This window comes from Mauremys reevesii, linkage group 23 (genome assembly GCF_016161935.1).
Source record: "Mauremys reevesii isolate NIE-2019 linkage group 23, ASM1616193v1, whole genome shotgun sequence".
Taxonomy (NCBI): Eukaryota; Metazoa; Chordata; order Testudines; family Geoemydidae; genus Mauremys; species Mauremys reevesii.
In genome coordinates this window covers 1,158,433-1,180,426 of record NC_052645.1, presented here as the reverse complement: position 1 = coordinate 1,180,426, position 21,994 = coordinate 1,158,433, and the positions used below count along the sequence as shown (strand labels likewise).

At 55.1% G+C, this 21,994-nt stretch overlaps 4 non-coding genes across 4 annotated transcripts; 1 reads left to right on the top strand and 3 right to left on the bottom strand.

Annotated features, from left to right (window-relative positions):
• Window positions 1-917: 917 nt before the first annotated feature.
• TRNAK-CUU lies at window positions 918-990 on the bottom strand. The gene has a single exon. It is a non-coding gene; the product is annotated as a tRNA-Lys (tRNA).
• A 2,704-nt stretch (window positions 991-3,694) lies between these two features.
• On the bottom strand, window positions 3,695-3,775 carry TRNAS-UGA. Its single transcript has one exon. It is a non-coding gene; the product is annotated as a tRNA-Ser (tRNA).
• Window positions 3,776-7,414: 3,639 nt separating this feature from the next.
• TRNAR-CCU lies at window positions 7,415-7,487 on the bottom strand. The gene has a single exon. It is a non-coding gene; the product is annotated as a tRNA-Arg (tRNA).
• A 1,146-nt stretch (window positions 7,488-8,633) lies between these two features.
• Window positions 8,634-8,706, top strand: TRNAF-GAA. The gene has a single exon. It is a non-coding gene; the product is annotated as a tRNA-Phe (tRNA).
• Window positions 8,707-21,994: the final 13,288 nt, after the last annotated feature.

The window sequence follows — 21,994 nt, the reverse complement described above, 5'->3', positions numbered from 1 at the left end:
AAGGCCCAGTGCAAGGAGATGCCACCCGTCAAGAGACCTTGCAGGCCAGACTTTTGGGGGTGGGGGGATCATATCCCCTACATGGGGGCTGACACTGGGAGCAAGGGGCCTGTGACCTAGAGCATGTGGCCACCACCAGAGCAAGTGTCCAGCCCGTGGTGTCCCTGCAGCACAGCCAGGGCCTGGGGAGGAGGCCTGGGACATGTGAGGGAGAGACTGTGACCTGCCCTGACCCTCCAGAGACGCTGGTTGTGATCTCCCTGCGCCACAGAACAGGGTGACGTGTTTTCCTTTCCCATCTTTCCTTGTGTTTTACATTGATTGCTGGGTAGTAAATGGTGTTTGCTTGAAGCACATGCAGTGAGGAGTGGGTCAGGGAAGTGCCCAGAGTGGAGACACTGTAGCCCCCGTTCAAGTGATCATGACAAGGTCGGGGGTCATCAAACCCCCCAGGATTCCTGGGCCCAGCCTTGTTGGGGTTACGAGGTCTCTGCCACACAGGAGAGTAGAAAGAGCCTCCTTGGGGTCAGGCAGCCTCTGGGTAAGGAGGTGGGGACTCAGATCCTTTCTCTGGCCAATTGCACCAGGGTCGTGTATAAACCAGGGAAGTTCCCCACAATAGCCAGACCTGAACCCCCTGTACACTTGTGCTCTGTCCTCATTGCTTCTCTGTCTCTCTTCCCCCCATCTCTGCTGCTCCCCCTCTGGGCTTTCTCAGCACCTGGCCCCACAGCGCTTCCTGCCAGCCAGAGACACTGTGTTCTAGGCCTGCTCCTGTGGATGTGGCCTCTCTCCTGATTCCTGAGGAAAGGAACCTTCCCAGGAAATGGCCACGGCTTCTGGGAATCCGCATGTGGCTGGTGGACAGCACCAGGAATCATTTGGCTCCTGGCACACAAGGCAACTTAAAAGCTGAGCGCCCAGACAGGGGCTTGAACCCTGGACCCTCAGATTAAGAGCCTGATGCTCTACCAACTGAGCTACCTGGGCTTGTTGAGATCATCTTCACCGTTCAGCACAAGAGCGAGCAGGCCGGCAAATGAGAGGCAAAAAAAGTCCCCAGAACCGCTCTTCTTTTTCTGCACAGCCACTGCCTGTCAGCAGGATTCCTCCTCCTCCTCCCTCCTGTGCCTCAGTGCGACTAAATCTCCAAACCTAGATAGCCGGTCCGTCCGCTGCACCCCAATCCCCCATGCCTGAGCCTCCCTGCCAAAGCCCTGCACCTGGCTCCAGAGAATTGTCTCACATGTTGCTGGGAACTCGACTTCTTGTGCCCAGAGAGTCTCGGCCCCCCTCAGCAGATGACCTGAGAAGAACAACGTCCCCCTTTTCCAAAGAAGAGCTTGGAGGGGTTTTTATCATGTTACCAGGTGGCCTAATGGATAAGGTGTCTGAGTGTGGATCAGAAAACTGAGGGGTCAAGTCCCTTGGTGGTTGTGTTTCTGCAGTTGTGCTGAACATCCTGCTCCGTTCAAGGCTAGAAACTCTTCTTGGCCGCTCAGGCCAATGCTCTGACTTCAGGTAGAGCCCCGGGAAGAAGTTGGGGGGTGGGAGTCACAAAGGCTGGGGCATGAGCCCCAGGCGCTTCCAGCCTTTGCCCTTCCTGACTTGCCAAAGAAAGTGGGCGGCTTCCCGGGCTAGCGTGTGCGCCTGTCCCTGTGCTGGAGGGGGGTTGCTACATAGCGTCTTCTGAGCCTGGGTGTTTCTCTGCTTCTTGCCAGCTGGGGAAAAGCCTCTTGGGGTAAAATCTCCTGCCCCACTGCAAAAGTCAGCACCTTGAGTGGGACCAGTCAGAGGCCCCACCATGGGGGCTGGCCCTGCTTTCCTACCATCTTGGGACGTTGGCCACAGAGCATCAGCAGCAGCCCCGCATGCTGGTGACCTTCAGTGGGTGTTTGGCATGGCAGGGAGCAGCCTGGCTGGGTGTTTTTGTGCCTGTCTGAAAGCCACACCTAGGCATGGTCCTGCCCTCCTCCAGTCCTGACCTCAGTTGCTCTGTGGCTTTTAAGCTTCCCTTGGAGCTGTCAGCACCAGCCGCCTCTGCTCCAGGTGCCCAGAGGAGGAGAGGTGTTGCTGGGTCACTTTTACAGATGCCCCTTCCCTGGTACTGCCCTTGCTCAGCTGCGCAGAGGAGCTTCTATCCCCACTCCCTGCCTGTCACTGCCCAGCAGCCCTCTGGCACCATTCCTGCCTCACTCTCTTCCTGCCATGTTGGGAAAGACAGCTCCCATCTCTCCTTGTTAAAGGTCAGGTGGGCCAACTAGGGGCAGAAGTCCATTCTATGTTTTCCTACTGCAGAGCCCAAGCTCAGGGACTCACCTTGGGTGCAGGCACTGCTGTGCTCCCAGAAAACAAGCCACCACTGCACAAAGAGAGATGAAAGGACCCACCAAAGCCTGGGATTGAACCAGGGCCCTTTAGATCTTCAGTCTAACGCTCTCCCAACTGAGCTATTTCGGCAGTTGCTTAATAGTTTTTTGGCCTGTTGCTTCTCTGTCTGGGATGTGTTTGTCAGCAGTTGCACACAAAAAGGACAGGAAAACGAACGGCTGCTCCACAGCCCCACCGGAGGAACCCGACGCCCTTAGCTGTGGGGAGTAAGAAGTGGCTGTTGGCTGACAGGGCCTGTCCCCGAGGATCTGGAACAGCAGCTGCCGCCTCCCCCTCGGCTCCAGGCTGTGGGAAATGCTCATTGCCTGGCTGCATGGGCGGCTGCTGCTCCGTGCTCTGGAGAGGGTCTGTATTGCTCTGTCAACCCCCCGTCTTCACTGAGCCAGTCTGGTAAGGTCCCAAGTGCCCCCTCCGGCCTGGCAGCTGAGAGTCTGTGCAGACATCAGCCCCCCTGCCAGCCCCACAGGCAGCAGCAGCACCAGCCCCCCAGCACCACAGGGGCACTCAATGCACTTCCCGTGGGGAAATGGCTCCTTGGCGTCCAGCTGCTAGAGTGAGAGCCAGGGGAGAGCAGTGTCTGGCTCACCGTGGGGGAGAGAAGAGACCTGGTGAGTGCGGATCTCCCTCAGCCTCCCCCGCAATGCTGGTCAGTTGAATTGTCATTGTGATAGTTGGTGCTTCCCTTCACAGCCGGCCCTAGAGGGGTCTGTGACAAATCCCCCATTTCCTCCCCAGGCCCTGCCCCCACTCCAACCCTCCCCCCCATCCCCCCCCCCGAACCCATCTCTTCCCACCCGGCACCTGCCTGCCCCATACCTCTCCCTCCCCCACCTCTTACGGTCCCTTCTCCTCCCCCTCCCCGCCCAGTGCCTCCCTCACCCCACTGAACAGCTGATCACTGGCAGGTGGGAGGGGCTGAAGGGGAAGAGGAGGAGCTTGTCGGCAAGACCTGTAGTGGGTGGGGGGGAGCTGGCTGCCAGTGGGTGCTGAGCACCTATTTTTGCTCTGTTGGTTCTGCAGCCCCGTAGCTCCCATGAAGTCGCTGACTTGGCTCCTTTCACACTCTAGAGAGAGGAGCAGAACCAGGGCTATGGCTGATCTATGGGGCACGAGGTGAGTGGCAAAGGCTTCAGGTGCTGAGAGCTTGCCTGACCCCTCAGGGACACAGGGTGAGAGGGTGTCCCAGGCATCTCTATGAAAGGAGCAGAACAGGATTTCCTTGGGGTGGGGAGAGAATTGAGAGTGTCTCAGGGGGTTGGACAGAAGTATTGCCCGGGTGAGGGACTGGCTAAAACACAGGCCTCGCTGTGAGCAGGATTTGAACCTACACAGGGGAACCCTATTGGATTTCAACTCCAACGCCTTAACCACTCGGCCATCACACATGTGAGCACAAAACTGTCCCAATGCCAGAGAAATTGGTAAAGAATCACAATGCCCAGGCGTGAAGTCATCTGAACTATAGAATTCCCACCGCAAACCTGGCTCCCAAAGCACAGGGGGGATTGGGGGTTTGTTCTCTTTGCTTAGCCATGTGCAGTCGCACAGAGAGCGCGTTTAACAGTCTCCCCTCCCACAGAGCGGGAAGGGGAAATGATTCTTAACTTGAAGCCTGATGTAGGGTGACCAGACGTCCTGATTTTATCGGGACTGTCCCAATATTTGCTCTCCCCCCGACACACACTCTAACCACTGGCCCCCACTCCCCTCCCAGGGCTGGAGATAGAACCCAGGAATTCTGACCACCAACCCCCCTCCTCTGCTCTGACCACTAGACCCCACACTCCCCTTTTAGATTTTAGGCTCGCTGCCTCTTTAATCCATGCACCCCACCTGTCTATCCCTTTGCCGCCCCTGGGCAGGGAGCAGGCTGGCCGGGTGTCTTTGTGGCCGTCTGCTGGCCATGGTCCTCTCCTCCTCTTGCCCTCAGTTGCTCTGTAGCTTTTAAGCCTTCCCTTGCAGCTGTCAGCACCAGCCGCCTCTGCTCTAGGTACGCTGAGCAGGAAAGGTGTGTTGGGCTCCAGCCTGTGACTCTTCCTCCATCCTGCCTAGCCCTGACTATCAAGACTGGCCCTGGCACTCAGGGCCGGCTCCAGACCCCAGTGCACCAAACGCGCACTTGGGGCGGCCTTTTGCCGGCAGGCGGCTCCGGCGGACCTTCCGCAGTCATGCCTGCGGGAGGTCCACCGGAGCCGCGGGACAGGTGGACCTGCCGCAGTCATGCCTGCTGGAGGTCCACCGGAGCCGCGGGACAGGTGGACCTGCCGCAGGCATGACTGCGGATGCTCCACCGGAGCCGCGGAACCAGCGGAACCTCCGCAGGCACGTCCTGCTTGGGGCAGCAGGATTGCTAAAGCCGCCCCTGCTGGCCCTCCTTCCTTCAAGTGCCATGTGGACAAGAGGTAATGTGGCTGCAAGCAAAATGGCCAAACTTGTGGGCATCAGGTGAAGCTGTGAGAATCCCAAGCATCTGGTCAAACCACAAGACTGCAGGCATCAGCAACCAGGGTAACAAGTTTTAGAGTCTCAACCCATTGTAGCCATCACAACCTGGCCCTCGTGGGCGAGTCACCCAGCAGGAGGGGAAAGATTTGCTCTTGTACAGCTGGAGACAGGGAAGTTGAGCCCTGTGAACTCCAGGGCTTTAGCACAATCCAAAACAAGGTCCCACTGAGATTTGAACTCAGATGGCAGGATTCAGAGTCCTGAAGGATGCCCGTTACACCATGGGACCAGCTCATGCTGTTGTGTCTGTGCATCACTGACCCTCACGGGGCCGGCTCAAGTAAGGGACTGTTGGCCCCTTACTAAAACTTAGTGGGGTTTTTGGTTGGCTAGTTCCAAGCACCAATAGAAGGGGGAAGGGCCAATGGGAAATCAGGACCCTGAGACTGACAGTCCCCAGGGGCAATGGGGAGAGGCCAAAGCTCCAAGTTAGCTGCACTCACAGGCCAGGCAGTGTAATGAGGGAGTTACCAGGCCAGGGGGTCCCATCCTCCCTGGGAGCTGGAACTGCCTGGGGCAGAGCTAAGGAGAGACAGGAGCCCGAGAAGAGCCGGGGAGCAGAGCTGCACAGGTGTAGTGCCAGAAACTGCTCCCTGTAGGACTTTGCTACCTGTAGCAGTTACTGATACCTGAGGTGGTTCTTATTTGCTGACTTGTCCTAATTGGCTAAAACTTGACAGTGGTGGGGGATGGAAGCATAAAGGCTTCGTCCTCCAAACGACCCTGCCTGGTGTCCATCTATATCTATTACCTCTTAACACCGGATTGTAAAAAATAGAGTGAGGTCATTTAAACATCATTTATTTTGCAGCTTCATTTACTATGCTAACAATGTAGCATCCTGACACTGATACTTTTGCCCATGTGACCTGTGGGTTGGATTCATTTTAGTGGGATGTGGGACATGTGGAGGATAATTTAAACTCTTAATTTCCTTAGAGTTTCCCTGCAATATACTTTTCTGCTGGTGCAATTTCTGACCATTGCACGTCTATTGTATTTATTACAATAGCACAAGTAAGTCACACAAGTGACATAGTCTAGGGGCTTGGCTACACTTGCAAGTTAGAGCCCATTAAAGCAGCCCCGGGTGCCCGAACTCCTGAGGTGTCCACACTCACAAGGCACATGGAGCACCTGGGCTCTGCAGCTGGAGCGCTCCTGGTAATCCACCTCCATGAGAAGTATAAAGCTCGCTGAGCCCTGCTGAAATACCCGGGCATCAGTGTGGACGACATGTTGCATCACTGCACTATGTTTGGCATCAGGAAATGTCCCATAATCCCCTGAAGTCAAGTGCCCACTCTGGTCATTGTTTTGAAATCGGTTGCAGGCATGTGGATATCCCCTTTCAAAGCTCCGTTTCTGACAGCCGGCTGCTTATCTGCTCTGGGACAAAGCAACCATTAGTGTGGAATGCTGCTGTTGTGAGTGTGTGTGAGAGAGGGGGGGTCTGCTGCTGTCCGAACACACAAGACAGCATGCTGAGACACTGTCAGCCCCCCAAACACACTGCCGCTCCCCCCATGTACACACAACACACTCCCTGTCACACTCCATCCCCATCCCCCATTTGAAAAGCACGTTGCAGCCACTTGCACACTGGGATAGTTACCCCAGTGCACTGCTCTCTGTGGCATTGCCAGAGCTGCTAATGTGGCCACTCCAGTGCGCTTGCAGCTGTCAGTGTGAACACATGGCAGCGGTTTCCCTGCTGTGGTTTCACTCCCAGTGCTCTACATCTGCAAGTGTAGCCAAGCCCTAAATTTGCCAGACCAACCAAACTCAGTAACTGCCCTCCACCACCATGTGCAGTAAGGAGGGGCATGGTGAAGCACACACCACACTTGCTGGCTCAGCCTTGGGCATGGTGGGGTGGCCATCTCCCCGTTGATGAGACCTGGTCCCACCATCTCTGTGGAGCTCCAGGCTGCCCTGCTGCCATCCCTGTCTGTGTTGTCTTCTCTAGCAGTTGACTGGAAGGTGAGCACTGGCCGCATGCCATGTAGCTGTGTTGTCTCGAAGGGCGAAAGCAGGAGGAATGGTGCCTTCATAGCCCACCCAATATTCCATAACATAGTTAAGGAAAATATTTCTCAATAAACTCAGTAAAAGATCAGAAGCAGCCAGTGTCCACATCAGTCTACGAGCATTGGTATTTTCTTGAAATTTGTCAGACCAACCTAACTAACACCTAACACACATTTGAAGTTCTTCTTTTCACACTGTTGCTCATTCTCAGGTTCTGCTTTGTCTCCAGACAGATCCAGTCTCTTTCAGAACTGCCTTGCTCTTTCTGTCTCTTTCGCTCATGGATGTTTTGGAGTAAACACTCCCCTTCCCTCTATTCTCAGACAAACACTAGTATTAACTGTTTGCTGCTGATGGGTTTAGAAAGCATTTGTTAAGTGGAAGATTGCTCCCAAGATCCAGTACTTTGGGTTCAAACGTCTCCCAGCTTCCTTGGGGAAAATAACACCAAGGCTTCTTTGCAATCTACAAGAAGAAAGGCGTTTTTCACCCCAGATGGGACTTGAACCCACAATCTCTGGCTTAGGAAGCCAATGCCTGATCCATTAGGCCACTGGGGCCCTGAAAAGCAACAAAAACAGGGATGGAAATTCCCTCTCAGGATTGCACATTCCTCACATTCATTCAGAAGCCAAATACCCCCATTTAATGGCCTTACAGAAACGTCTGCATCCCGAGGCAGCTGGGCAGGTGGCTGACAGAGCTGAGCACCACGTTTCTGCCAGCCATCTTTAGAGAAGAACCCCACCCTAGAGTCACCCCTCCCTCCTTCAGCACCTCCACGGCTGTGGCTCTGAGTGGCAGTAGGATGATTAGGGGGTGAATCCGGGGCTGGAACGGGGGTGAGGTCGGCCTGTGAGGAGGAACCAGGTGGGGCAGACCCAGGGGGAGGCTGTGGGCTGCTGGTCGGTTGTTGGGATCCGAGCTCTAGATCAAAGCTGCACAGGGACCTGACACCCAGGGTTATAGGGCTGACATAGTGACCCTCTTACTGGCCTCGGTGACCCCCAAACCCTTGTTACTAAGGGCATTGAGGAGTCTCTGTCCCTTAATAACTTCTGGGAGCTCCCAGCAGGCTGCGGGCGTCAGCCGCCTCCTGCCTCACAGGTTAGACTCTTGGCGCTGTGCCAGCCGCCCCCTCGCTTGCAGGCCCAGTGTGAGAAGCAGGAGGCCCGGTGCTGGCAGAAGAGGGTTTTGATTAATCGAGCTCTGTGTGATGGGCACAGGACGCTTCCACTCAGTAGCATAGCTGGGGGGGAGCAAGGGGAGCAGCTAAGGGAGTCGGGTGCCTCCGGTGGGGGTGTGGAGCAGCCGTTCGTTTTCCTGTTCACACTCCTCTGCGGTGTGAAAATCGGGGAGGGGAGGCAGAAGCCCCACTTCCCTCCAGAAATGACGCCCAGTGGGGGAAGCCAAGACAACAGGGTGGGGCGGCAGGCGGTGGCCAGACTCTCACTGCCAGGGTCTAGTCTAGTTCAGGGTCCAGCTCAACTTCCTCCCCATGCCACTTGCCTCCAGTCCCCTTCCACCACCAGGTCAACCCAGGCACTAGGGCAGGAACGGGGTGAGGCAGCAAGTCAAGCTGAGCAAGGCAGGCAAAAGCGAGTCTTGTCTTCATGGGCACCTCCCAATGATGTCCTTTTTGTGTGCAACTGCTGCAAAAACATCCCAGGCAGAGAAGCAACAGGCCAAAACACTGGCATACAGTTGCCAAAGTAGCTCAGTTGGGAGAGCGTTAGACTGAACATCTAAAGGTCCCTGGTTCAATCCCAGGCTTTGGCAGGTGCTTTCATCCTCTTTGTGCAGGGGCAGCTTGTTTTCTAGAAGCCCAGTGGTGCCTGCACCCAAGATGAGCAGGGTTTCCCTGGGGTAAAGCAATTTTGGGGGCCCCTTCCATTAAAAAAAAAGTGGCAATACTGTATTCTCACGGGGCCCCTGCAGGGCCTGAGGCAAATTGCCCCACTTGCCTCCCCTCTGGGTGGCCCTGAAGGTGAGTCTCTGATCTTGGGCTCTGCTGTAGAAAAACATAGAATGGGCTTCTGCCCCTATTTGGCCCACCTGACCTTTAAGGATGAGAGCTGTCTTTCCCAACATGGCAGGAAGAGAGCAAGACAGGGTGACCCTCAGGAATGGTGCCAGAGGGCTGCTGGGCAATGACAGGCAGGAATAGGGGATGAAAACTCCTCTGTGCAGCTGAGCAAGGGCAGTACCAGGGAAGGGGCATCTGTAAAAGTGGCCGTGTGGAAGGTGGAAGGGATTTGGGGGCCCAGGAGGAGGTGCTTGATGTTCAGTGCCTTGGAGCAGCTGGACTTAGCCATGGTGAGTGTTCAGGAAATGCCCATTAATAACTCTAGGGTAGCTCAATAGGCAGAGGGTGATTGGAGGAAGGGCCTCCTGGCCAGGGAAGAATGATGGGGCTGGAGTCACATTCGTGGTGCGAGTACAGAAGGTGGTGGAGCTCCAACCAGGGAGGGCATTACTGGTGGGCTTTGTGCTCTGTGGCACTGGTTACTGCTATATTAGTGTGTATGGTCCCCAGTTAAGGCATGAGAGGGAAGATCAAAGGCTCCCTTCCTCTGGACTGCATGATGTTCGTTGTTGTTGTTGGGGGGGGGTTAATTGTGTCAGCCAGCCTGAGCACCGCTGGTCCTGTTTTCCCAACCGTCAGAGGAAACATTTTCACAATGAGCACTACCTGGCGCAGGTCGGCTTAGAGGAGCTCACTCCAGCCACAGAGGGGGTTCACCTTTCTGCGGGGACAGACCAGGACTCGCATTGACCGGATTTATGCTTAGCTTCTGTGTCTTTAGCACGTTGCTTCTCAGATTCTTTCTTGGCCTGACTTGTTACACTTTGACACTTAACAGGCCAGAGTTTGTGCACCTTCCTATTATCCTCACTAGGATCTGATTTCCAAATTTTGAGGAATGACTTTTTGCCTCTAACAGCCTCCAGTACTCGGCCGTTTACCTAGAGTGGCGTTCTGCTGGTCGTCCTATTGTCATTTCTGATTTAGGGCAAACGTTTCATCTGAGCCTCTAATTGCGGCGTTTTTAAACGGTCTGCATGCTGCTTGCAGGCACCTAACACTTGTGACAGCAGCTCCTTTTAATTCCCATCCAACCATCTGTACTTATGCCGATAGGTCGACTTTAGGTCTTTAACTTTGAGCGGTAGCTGAGAAGATGGTAAATCGGGCAGAAACCCATTCGACAAACCTCTTCATTTCCTTGTTATTTCCTGACTTCTTCATTCATCCCCTTTTCCTTATTTCCTGGCTGAGGCGGCGGCCTGCCAGGGAGCTCCCCGGCACCTCTGGCTGCCTGGGCTGAAGGCAAGAGGCAGGCCTGGGGGTGGTGAGGGCCTCTTGTCCCGTAATGAGGCCGCAGTGCTTCCTGGTCCCCTTTTCCCACCCACACCGGCAGGCGGCTGCTGCGGGAGAACACGAGGGAGGCTCTCGGGATGCTAGGCAGCGCTGTGTGGCTGTCAGGGGAAAGAGCCTTCTTCTCTAAAGATGGCTGGCAGAAAGGTGGTGCTCAGCTCTGTAAGCGACCTCCCCAGTAGCCTCGCTGCCAGGGGATGCAGACATTTCTGTAAGGTGCAGAAAGAGGTTATTTGGCTTCCAAGTTAATATGAGAAATATGCATTTAGGAGATTGAATTTCCATTTTTCCACAGGGCCCCAGTGGCCTAATGGACAAGGCAATGGCTTTCTAAGTCAGAGATTGTGGGTTCAAGTCCCATCTCGGGTGAAAAACTGCCTCTATATTGCAAGGAAACCTTAGCCTTATTTTCACTAAGAAAGCTGGGAGATGTTTGAACGCAAAATATTGGATCTTGGGAAAAATGCCCCAGAAATGGGCATCTTGACAAATGCTTTCTAAACCCCTCAGTAGCAAACAATTAATGCTAGTGTTTGTCTGAGACTAGAGAGAAGAGGAGTGTTTACTCCCACACCTCAGTGAGTGAAACAGACGGAAAGAGCAAGGCTGTTCTGAAAGAGAATGGATCTGTCTGGAGACAAAGCAGCCCCTGAGAATGAGCAACAGTGTGAAAAGAAGAGGTTGAAATGTGTGTTAGATGTTAGTTAGTGTTAGAGGGTTTATCCCTTCACCCTCCCATTACCGGGTCCTTCTTGCGTACACACAGAGCAGCAATACGCAAAGTCCCAAGGTGCAAACAATTAGATGTTTATTGGGTTGAACTTCCAGCAAGCAACGATTCCAGTTTCCTTCCTCAGTGTCCCCATCCCAGCCCTGACGCCACAGAGCCTTGCCTGTGTCCCTGTTCCCATTCTCCCCCTTAGCAAAACATAGGACATATGGTGACACATTTCCTGATAGGGCCAGGCATCAAGGTGGAAGGTGTTGATATTCCATTTGTCCCACTGCCCCTTGCGTAGTGCAGTGCCCTGCACCTTCTCTCGTACAGGTGGGCCACACCTGTTCCAATTAGCGTTCCAGACTTCCCACTATAGTGGGCCCGGGAAGGTTGCGTCCAGGTTGTCTAGTACAGGGGGGGGGGGGCTTACTCCATTACTTCTCGGTTATTTCCACAGGCAACGTCACACAAGTATACTTAGCAATACACCAGCTGCTGTAACAATCCACAGCAACACCGAGAGACCTGAGCACTGCAGCATGGTCCAACATCCCGGCCACCACCGAAACACCTCCTCTCCTCCTTCGACGGGGTCAAGCTCTTAACATGCCCAGTTGCAATACGCTGCCGCTGCAGGTTTTCGTGCTTTTGTCCATATCATAAGTCCATTGAATGTCCACAGAGAAATGGGTTATTGTCCAAACCAACTTAACCTCATGGTGTGGAATCAGACTGTATGCTCTGGTTCGATTATTCACAGCAGTAAGATTCACAGGTCTATCTGTGCGCCAAAGCCCAGAGAGCAGTGTGTAGTGTGGAATTTGGTTAGGGGCTGGGGTAATTGTGCCCCCAGTAATATGTACATTTCCAGCAAAACACCTCATACACAGTACACCCAATTGTCCACCCCTTGCCACGGGCCATTGGGTGTGCTCCTCCACGGCCATCAGGGAGGGGCACATTCAAACATCTTCTCTGGATTTACACCATTTTACACACCCCTCCATTGATTCCCAGCGAGCAAATCCCCTTCTCATTATTCCCATAGGGCTTGTGGGGCCCACCTTAGCTGCCGATTCACTTCCAGATACCACGGTAGCTATTACACAGGTGCTGGCCTCCTTGTCGAGCATTTTGAATGTCCACACACATCTTCCCCCAGGTCAGCCTTTTGAAGCCATCCCCACCCATGTCATGAGGTTTTCTGTTCATTGAAACACAACAATGCTAACAACAAGACAAATACCACAGACAAACAATACAAAACATAGATTCATGGTATTATGGTTTAGTCTTTTGCTGGCACCAGCTTGCTCGTAGAATGTCTGAAAAACAAAAGAAACAATTTCCACACACACCCCCCCGTGGGGACAGATTAGTGCTTAATAATAATAATACCACTTCCTTTTACAAATTTCCTTGCTAATTGCAGGAAAAACAGAAGAATTCCCTCCAGGCTGTCCTTATTTTGTTCTATAGTCAGATAGTGAATTACTCCCCTCACTGGTCATTTATGAAATTCATGAAGTGGTGTGCCTCAGTTTCCCCTCTTGTACAACAGACCAAGTTTGCAATAGTTTCTCTGCTGCACCAAGCATTAAGTTTATCCTCAGGTAACAGCTGAGAGACAGCTTTAGATTTAGCTTTAGCACTGTACACACACACACACACACACTCCTTAGGGTTAACTGTCCCCCTTATTTTCAGGCTTGACTTGTTTTTTCACCCCCTTTCCTGGAGGGCCACAATCTGAGTCTTCCAGTAGCTTGTTTGCTGACCAGATGTATTTATTATTTGCAGCTCCTTTGTGCTGCCACTGATGGGCAGTTCTCTCCTTCCCCCATCAGCTAGGTCATTTGCATTCACCCCGGCTTTCGGGCTTGGCTTTTGGATCCAAAGCCATCAGCAGCTCAGAGACTGTCTTAAAAGGGACACAATCAACTTCCACCTGAGTTCTGATTACTTTCCACTTTCATCTTCTGCTTCAAAACACACAGATCTGAAAAAGAAACCACAGCCTATTGTGGCTCCCTTTGGAGCCCTAATAGGGTTTGAGCTAAGTACCATGTTTTGTTTGCATTTCTTTTACCCCTTCTCCAATATACACTGCACACGTCCTGGGAAAAAGCACATTCCTTCCATAGTTTAACCTTCATGACATTATATTACAAACCATAAGTCTCAGTTTAGGTTTTTAAAACCTTACACAATTACACAAAACATTTTGTTTTGTCTAACAGCCCTTGCACTGCAATAATTTTTTTTACACAACTGTACCCCGATTACACGTCCATCTTGTACAACCAGAGCCAGCCAGGGGCAGGCAAGTTAAGTGCCAATAGAAACCCCGGACATTCCTTTAGTGATTTTGCTTACATTACCCAGGAGTCAAATCATTTTGATGAGATCATCTCTCCGCCTGCTGCCTGCAGCCATCCCCTATAGACCATTTCTGTGGGCAAAGGGCCCATTTCCCCTCAGAATGGCTGTAAAGGCTTCTCGGGACAAAACATAGTAGTGGTAGCAGCCACTTTACCTGACCCTCTTGTATAATTTAATTACTAAGCTTCCATCCAACAGGAGTGCACAGAGCTGCACATACAGTTACCTTTATATAACTGGGTTTTATTATTAAACCAAAAACTGCCCTTCTTGTAACACCACAACTGTTGCCTTTTCCTATTTCCACAACTCACAAATGTTTACTTTCCTCCAAACTCTGTATTATTAATTTTTGCAAAACCCTGGGCGACTGCACTGCAGTGCTGGGGTGACTCTGCAGGTGGAGAAGCTGCTGTGGAGCAATGTAGAGCAGGTGCAGGAAGGAGCCGGGGTCACTGTTCACATTCTGAACTGCACAATTTTCCAAATTTGGGAATGTCCGAGAACAATTCTAAGGGGAAGGTGAATGCAGAGCAGTGACACTGGAGGTGCCCAGACCTCCAACGGGGGCGGTGTGGAAATTAATAATGGGAAGGTCATTTGCGAAATTAGTCGTCACTGACAAGATTTGTCTCTTCTTATTTCATGTTATGGTGTTATTTAGCGGAATCAGGACATATTTTTACTATGTTAATTAAATACTTAATTTTATTTAACTGAGCCAAAAACTTAGTGTCACTTATTTTTTCTCTGTCCTAGCAAGAACTAAATGAATGTTGTGACTTTCTGGAAAGTGCAGCGAGATGAAATGTGGGGAATTCAGTCTCTGTGTTTGTGAGCTGATGTTTTCCTCTCACAGGTCAGTGCCTGCATTGAAATACCCAGAGGGATCTAAGGGCTGGTGTACGCCGGGCACAGGGGTGTTCGCAGAAGGGGCGGGGCCTCAGGTGGAAGGGGCGGGGCAGGGCGTTAGTCTCCCCCAGCTGGCGGTTCTCGCCCTGCCCATGGTGTTGCAATGACAGAGGCTGCCCAGGCTGCACTTGTAGTGAGGTTCCCCCACTACGTGGCCGGGCAGAGGCTGCAGGAGACAGGCAGGTGGCAGCAGGGGAAGTGGCGACACAGGAGCTCTCAGCAGCAGGGTGAAGGACAATGCCGTGGAGCAGCAGCGACGCAGAGTGAACAGGGCAAACCGAGAGCCAGTTGAAGGAGTGGCAGCAGCAGAAGCTGAGGTTTCGCTTGATGCCTTCCCTTCCCTCCCCCACCCCTGGGGCTTTGCTGCCCAAGGGGAGTGGGGGTTGGGGGAAGGAGAGCGGAGGGGTCTGGTAAAGGAACATTGGATTGGCCTGTCACACTGCAAGGTGAGAAACTGAGTCACAGCACTGCCCAGTGTACTTTGGGGTGGGGGGGTTGCTGATGAGCGTAGATTTGAATGTGGTTGTGGGGTTTTCCCAAACTCAGGCTTGATTCTCTTTCTCTTTTAATAGAAGTTCTCATTGGCTCTCTGCCCAAGCAGAGCTGGGGAGTGGGGGCCTGTTGGCTTTTCCACAGGCAGCAGGGTGACACCTGCCTGGCGAGTGAGGGTCGGTTTGGGTGACCCCCACTCAGGGCAGGCTAAGGGCAGGTCTCTGCCCTTTACTCAGCCCAGGAGGAGTTTTTTGCACTAACATCCCAAGTGTGCAAGTCCGTCCCCACAGAGCAGCCCCATAGGGTGACCTTAAAGCAACTGAGGAAAACGGGACGGGGTGGGGGGCAATAGGCTCCTATATAAGAAAAAGTCCAGCCAAACCGGCCTGTCCCTTTAAACATGGGACATCTGGTCACCCTGGAGCAGCCCCACACTCCTGCTCCCCGGTTGGTGCGTTTGTAACCCGGGGGCTGAAGCCGACCCGAGAAAGGGAAGGGAGCGAGCTCGGAGCTCTCCGGCGCCACCTGCTGGGAGCAGAGGGCAATGACTGAGCGATGTCCTGGCTAATTTAAATATCACCTGGTTCTCTGCCGGGTGGCTCCACGGCAGAGCTGGGGAGAGGCCTGAGTGTGGCAGCACCTTATTTGCATATATTAAAAGCAGCAGTTTGGGGCCATTGGGTTAAAATAGGAGTAAGTTTTGGGGTTGGTCCCCACATGTTTCGTGCAGGCTGTGGGGAGCCGGGCTGAGCAGAGCCTGCCCCGACGGGGTGTGTGGTCACCCTGAGCTGGGAGCGTGTGGCCAGACATGGGGAAGGGGGGAGGGAGGGAGAAGGTTGGTTGTGGAAAATAGCAGAAAGTGTTTCCCTCTTTTTTGGGTGTCTGGTCGGGGTTCTTGTTACCTAATGCAGAGCAGTGGTGGGGGAGGGGAATTGAGACTCTGCTTTGGGGGTTGCTGGGGGGGGCGTGACACGAGCCACCCGCCGCTGGCTGCTGCTGTGGGGCATAGGACAGGTGGGGGGGCGGGGCTGTCTGGATCCTTGAGATGAGGGGCGGTTCCCGGTTGGCTGGTGCCGGCCTGCCTAGTGTTTTCTGACAGCTGATCTCCCATTGGCCCTCGTGCGGGGCGGGTCTCTGAAAGCTGGTCTCCCATTGGGCCCTCCCCACCTGACGTTTCTGACAGGCTCATCTCCCATTGGTGACGTTGTCTGACAGCGATGCGGGGCGGAGCCGCCAGGGCCTTGTGCGCTCAGAGCTCAGCGCCGCCCGCGAGAAGCGGCGCGAGGCCGCGCGGGGCGGGTCCCGCTGCCGGGCGGAGGGACCGAGACCGCAGCCGCGGCGCCGCCTCCCGCCTGGCGCGAAGCCGCAGCGCCGGGGGGGGGGGGTCACAGGGCGCGAGGCGCTTCCGCGCGCGGCTGTTTCCTGCCGGTCGCGGGGTGACGGGTCCTGCCCGGGGCGGCCGCGGGGTCCCGATGGCAGCGGGGGGCTCTGGCATCCGCCCGCCCGCGGCGGCTGGGAGCTGCGGGGCCCCCTGCACTGGCCGGGGGCTGCGGCTCCTCCTCACCCCCCCCCCCGCCCGGTGACTGGGAGCTCCGGGCTCTGCCTGCGGTGTCTGAGCGCCGGGGGCTCCTCTCCTGCCCGGGGCGGCCGGGAGCTCCCGGGGCTGCGGCTTCTCCTCACCCCGGTGACTGGGAGCTCGGGCTCTGCCTGCGGTGTCTGAGCGCCGGGGCTCCTCCTGCCGGGGCGGCCGGGAGCGCCCGGGGCTGCGGCTTCTCCTCACCCCCCCGGTGACTGGGAGCTCCGGGCTCTGCCTGCGGTGTCTGAGCGCCGGGGGCTCCTCTCCTGCCCGGGGCGGCCGGGAGCTCCCGGGCTGCGGCTCCTCCTCACCCCGGTGACTGGGAGCTCGGGCTCTGCCTGCGGTGTCTGAGCGCCGGGGCTCCTCTCCTGCCCGGCGGCCGGGAGCTCCCGGGGCTGCGGCTTCTCCTCACCCCGGTGACGGGAGCTCCGGGCTCTGCCTGCGGTGTCTGGCGCGGGGCTCCTCTCCTGCCCGGGCGGCCGGGAGCTCCGGGGCTGCGGCTCCTCCTCACCCCTCCCGGTGACTGGGAGCTCCGGGCTCTGCCTGCGGTGTCTGAGCGGGGCTCCTCTCCTGCCCGGGCGGCCGGGAGCTCCCGGGGCTGCGGCTTCTCTCACCCCGGTGACTGGGAGCTCCGGGCTCTGCCTGCGGTGTCTGAGCGCCGGGGCTCCTCTCTGCCCGGGCGGCCGGGAGCTCCCGGGCTGCGGCTCCTCCTCACCCCGTGACTGGGAGCTCCGGGCTCGGCCTGCGGTGTCTGAGCGCCGGGGGCTCCTCTCCTGCCCGGGGCGGCCGGGAGCTCCCGGGGCTGCGGCTTCTCCTCACCCCGGTGACTGGGAGCTCCGGGCGCGGCCTGCGGTGTCTGAGCGCCGGGGGCTCCTCTCCTGCCTGGGGCGGCCGGGAGCTCCCGGGGCTGCGGCGCTGCAGGGTCTGTGAGCAATGACGTGGGGCTGCAGGGTCCTCACCCATCAATGCCTGTTGGGAAATCCTGGGTCCCTCCGCAGCGGCCGGGAGCTCTGGGGTCACTCGTAGGAGCTGCAGGGTCCATACGCAGTGGGGTGGGGCTGTGGGGGCTCCCCGGCCACCCATGGCTGCTGGGAGCCCCAGGGTCTGCCTGTGGGAGCTGTGGGGAGATGAGGGGTTTGGGGTGGAGGAGGGCTCCAGCCTGCAGGATGGGGCCGAGGATTCAGAGTGCAGGAGGGGGCTGTGGGTTGAGGCAGGGGGTCGGGGTCCAGGACGGGGTGATGGCTCTGGGGTGGGGGCAGGGATGATGGGTTCCAGGTGTGGGAGGAAGCTCTGGGCTGGGGCAGGAGTTTGAAGTGCAGGGGGGTGAGGGCTCTGGGGTGCAAGAGGGGGCTCTGGGCTGGGGGGGTTCAGGGCTGGGGCAGGGGGTTGGGGTGCAGACTTACCTCGGCGGCTCCTGGTCAGCGGTGCAGCAGGGGGGACCTACTGGCCACTTCCAGGGCGCAGCGCGGTGCCCTAGGACACGTAGGGACCAGCCTGCCTGAGCCCCGCAGCTCCGCTGACCGGACTTTATAACCCAGTCATCCCACTGGGAGCTCCAGGGTCCCCCTGTCACATGTGGTGGCTGGGAGCTCTGGGATCCACCCACAACAGCTGGGAGCTCTGGGGGCCTCCCGCTGCTCACAGTAGCTGGGAGCTGTGGGGTCCATCCGTGGTGGCATGGGCTTGTGGGAGCCCCTTCCGACACTGGTGGCTGATAGCTGTGAGGCCCCCACCGGCCGACAGCTCCAGTCTTGCTGCCCCAGGGCTGAGGTGGAAAATGTCACTGAGATCTCTGAAAGTCACAAATTCTGTGACCCCCCTTTATATAATCTTAGCCTTAATAGTTGTTGACTGTCTCTCTCAATCTAGTGGTCTGCTCTAGCGCAGTTGGGACAGGGAAGAAAGAAACTCACTCCCCAGCACAGGTTTGGGCAAAAATGGCTCTTGGGCTATTTGCTGAGCATGCAGAGGACTTGTCCAGGCTGCTGGAGCAGCTCAGCCAGATGAGGAGCTGGAAGAAGGAGACCGGAGCAGCCTGGAGATCCCACTTTTTCTCCACAGCCACTGCCTGTCAGCAGGATTCCTCCTTCTCCTCAGTGAGACCAAATCTAAGCACCTAGATAGCTGGTCTGTCCGCTGCACCCCAATCCCTCATGCCTGAGCCTCCCTGCCAAAGTCCTGCACCTGGCTCCAGAGAATTGTCTCACATCTCACTGGGAACTCGACTTCTTGTGCCCAGAGAGTCTCGGCCCCACTCAGTAGAGGACGTGAGAAACACAGTGTCTGCCTTTTCCAGATAACTGTTTGGAAATGTTTTGTTCATGTGGCCTAACGGATAAGACGTCTGACTTCAGATCAGGCGATTGAGGGTTCGAGTCCCTTTGTGGTTGTGCAATTTTACCTTTGTGCTGAAAGTCCTGCTCCCTTCAGGGCTGAAACCTCTTCTTGGCCGCTCAGGCCAATGCTCTGGCTTCAGCTAGAACCCCAGGAAGCAGTTGGGGGTTGGGTGTCACAAAGTCTGGGGCATGAGCCCCAGGTGCTTCCAGTCTCGCCTTTGCCCTTCCTGACTTGCCAAAGAAAATGGGCGGCTGCCCGGGCTAGCGTGTGGAGCAGTTTCCCTCTTCCAAGTGTGCGCCTGTCCCTGTGCTGGAGGGTACTTGCTACATAGCGCCTTGGGAGCCGGGGTGTTTCTCTGCTTCTCACCAGCTGGGGAAAAGCCTCTTGGGGTAAAATCTCCTGCCCCACTGCCAAAGTGAGCACCTGGAGTGGGAATGGTAAGAGGCCCCACCAGGGGCGCTGGCCCTGCTTTCCTACCATCTTCTGATGTTGGACAAAACGCATCAGCAGCCACCCCACATGCTGGTCTGTGGGTGGTTTTCAGTGGGGGTTCGGCATGCCAGGGAGCAGCCTGGCTGGGTGTCTCTGTGGCTGTCTGCTGGCCACGCATAGGCATCGTTCTCCCCTCCTCTTGCCCTGCCCTTGGTTGCTCTGTGGCTTTTAAGCCTTTCCTTGGAGCTCTCAGCACCAGCTGCCTCTGTCCTAGGTGCCCAGAGGAGGAGAGGTGTGTTGGGCTCCAGCCTGGGACTCTGCCTCCCTCCTGCCTTTCCCTGACTATGAAACCTGGCCCTGACACTCCTTTCTTCAAGCGCCATGTGGGCAAGAGGAAAAGTGTGGTAGAAAGCACAAGGGCCAAACTTGTGGGCATCAGAAATCCCAAACACCCAGTCAAACCATAGCCACTTCTAGACCCCATTCCAACCAAAGACCTGGCTCCAGTGGGTATGAGTCACTCAGCACAAGGTAAACAACTCATTCTTAGACAGCTGGAGATAGGAAAGCACTTGGATCTCCAGGGATTTACCACAAGGTTCCACTGAGATTTGAACTCAGATTTTAGCCTGCCAACCCTTACACCATGGGACCAGCTTGTGCTAGTTTCTCTGAACATTGGTGACCCTATCATAGAATACCAGGGTTAGAAGGGACCTCAGGAGGTATCTAGTCCAACCCCCTGCTGAAAGTAGGGCCAATCCACAGACAGATTTTTATCCCAGATCCCTAAATGGCCCCTCAAGGACTGAGCTTACAAACCTGGGTTTAGCCGGCCAATACACAAACCACTGAGCTCTCCCTCCCTCACAGGGCCAGCTTGTGTAAGGGACTGTTGGCCCTTTACTAAAACTGAGTGGTTTTTTTTTTGATTGGCTACTTCCCAGTCCCAATAGAAGAGAGAAGGGTCATTGGGAAATCAGGACCCTGAGACTGACAGGCCCCTGGGGCAATGGTCACCAACTGGTAGGGAACAAGTGAGAATTTGTTAATGAGTAAAATTCCTGGTGAAAATTGGCAAAGCTGTGGAGATTTTGAAAAGTTCCAGTGAATTTACACATGAAGATACAAACAGAGAGACAAATAGAGAGAAAGAGAACATCACAGACTGCACAGGCCCACACAGACATAAACAAAAACCAAACCCACACAGCACACACAGCCATATACACATAAGGGAAAGCCACACAAAACATAGAACAAATCCACACCAAAAAATACAGCAAAAGCCCACAAGAGGAAAGCACAAAAACCACATACCAAAAGAATACTTAGCAAAAAACAATCTGCATGCAAAAGTCATACTCACACACACACAAAACTATGCCAGGCATCCACAAAAATCACACAGGACCCACATGCACATCAACACGACAGACAAAAAAACCCCAGAAAGCCAGGCAGGGTTTGAGTCTCACAGCGAAGAGGGTGAGCACACAGGTGGTTTGGGGAGTCGGGGGCAGTGCTCTGGGCTCTGCCTGACCCCTCCTGACACAGGCGGCTGGTGGAGAGCAGAGCCTGGTAGATCTGTGGAATCTGCCCTGCTCTCTGTAAAGCAAGGGGACCTCGGTGTCTTCTGAGCTGCAGTTGTATTTTCTGCAGGGCAAAATGATTGGAAGAAGCCATTTGCTTAAAGGAAACTAGCGCTGTAGGTGAGGTTTGAAGTCACAACCTCAGCATGACTCCACTCACCACTGCTCTGTAAGTACTGGGCACTAACCCATTGCATTACTGGACTCTGTGTTCAGGAGCTTGTCTCCATGTTTCATGGATGGATTAGGGGTTGAGGGGGGTTGCATTAGCTAAAACAAATCCTTATTAAAGGCTGCAGGATGGCAGCAGCAGAGGTGGGGAGCCTCCTTCCGTGTGATAGAGCTGGTTCCCCCTTCCATTGCTGAGGGGAAGGTTGGTGCTTTGAGCCCACCCGGTGCTGGAATGTCCCATGGGTGAGATTAACGGGACTCTTGGGAAGGGAGGGGAAGTCTTTTCTATCCCTGCCTAGCTCCATTGGTCTCTTGTGGCCCTTTCGGCTCTCTGCTCCCCTGTTGGGGAGATGCAGAGACAAGCCCCCATCGGGGTGAGTCACCCAGAGGCTGTGTCCCATGGCATGTGGGGGGGAGAGGGAGAGGGGTGGGATGGGGCTCAAGGGGAGAAGGTTCTGTGTGACAGTGTGTGGGGAGGGATAGAAATGATGGAAAACACAGGGGCAGTGACAGTGAAGCCCCGTGTCTGAGTGTTATGACCCTGTGTGGTGCCGCCATTCACCTTCCCCTCCTATGGTCTCAGCTTTCATTGAATCCAGCATTTTTTCACCCGTCCTCACCACAGAGGTGTCCCACGTGCCTCAGCTACCGAGTGTCCCTCTTAGAGACGCCGAGGACTGGAACTGATTTCAGCTGCTGGACAGCTCTGCTAGGTCTTTATTCATTTGCACAGGAAAATGCTGAGTGTTTAAATTCATTTCTCAATGAACTCCTGAACATACAGGAGATGGGTCTGGAAATCGATTTTCATTCGAAAAGTTTTTAAAGGGAATCACTTGGATTGGAACTAGGAATCTATTACCCTGCAGGGAAACATTCACCCACTGAGCTATACTCTCAACAAAGAGTGTCATGTATAGCCCAGAGCAGGAACAGTTTTTAACCTGGGGGTGAGTAAACTTTCTCTCTGTACAAACACCACAGCTTACAAACTCCCCACCCCCGCTCTGTGTCACCAGAGCACAACAACAACTCTCCTTGGAGCACACACAGCTCCCCAGCTCCCTGCCCGTCAG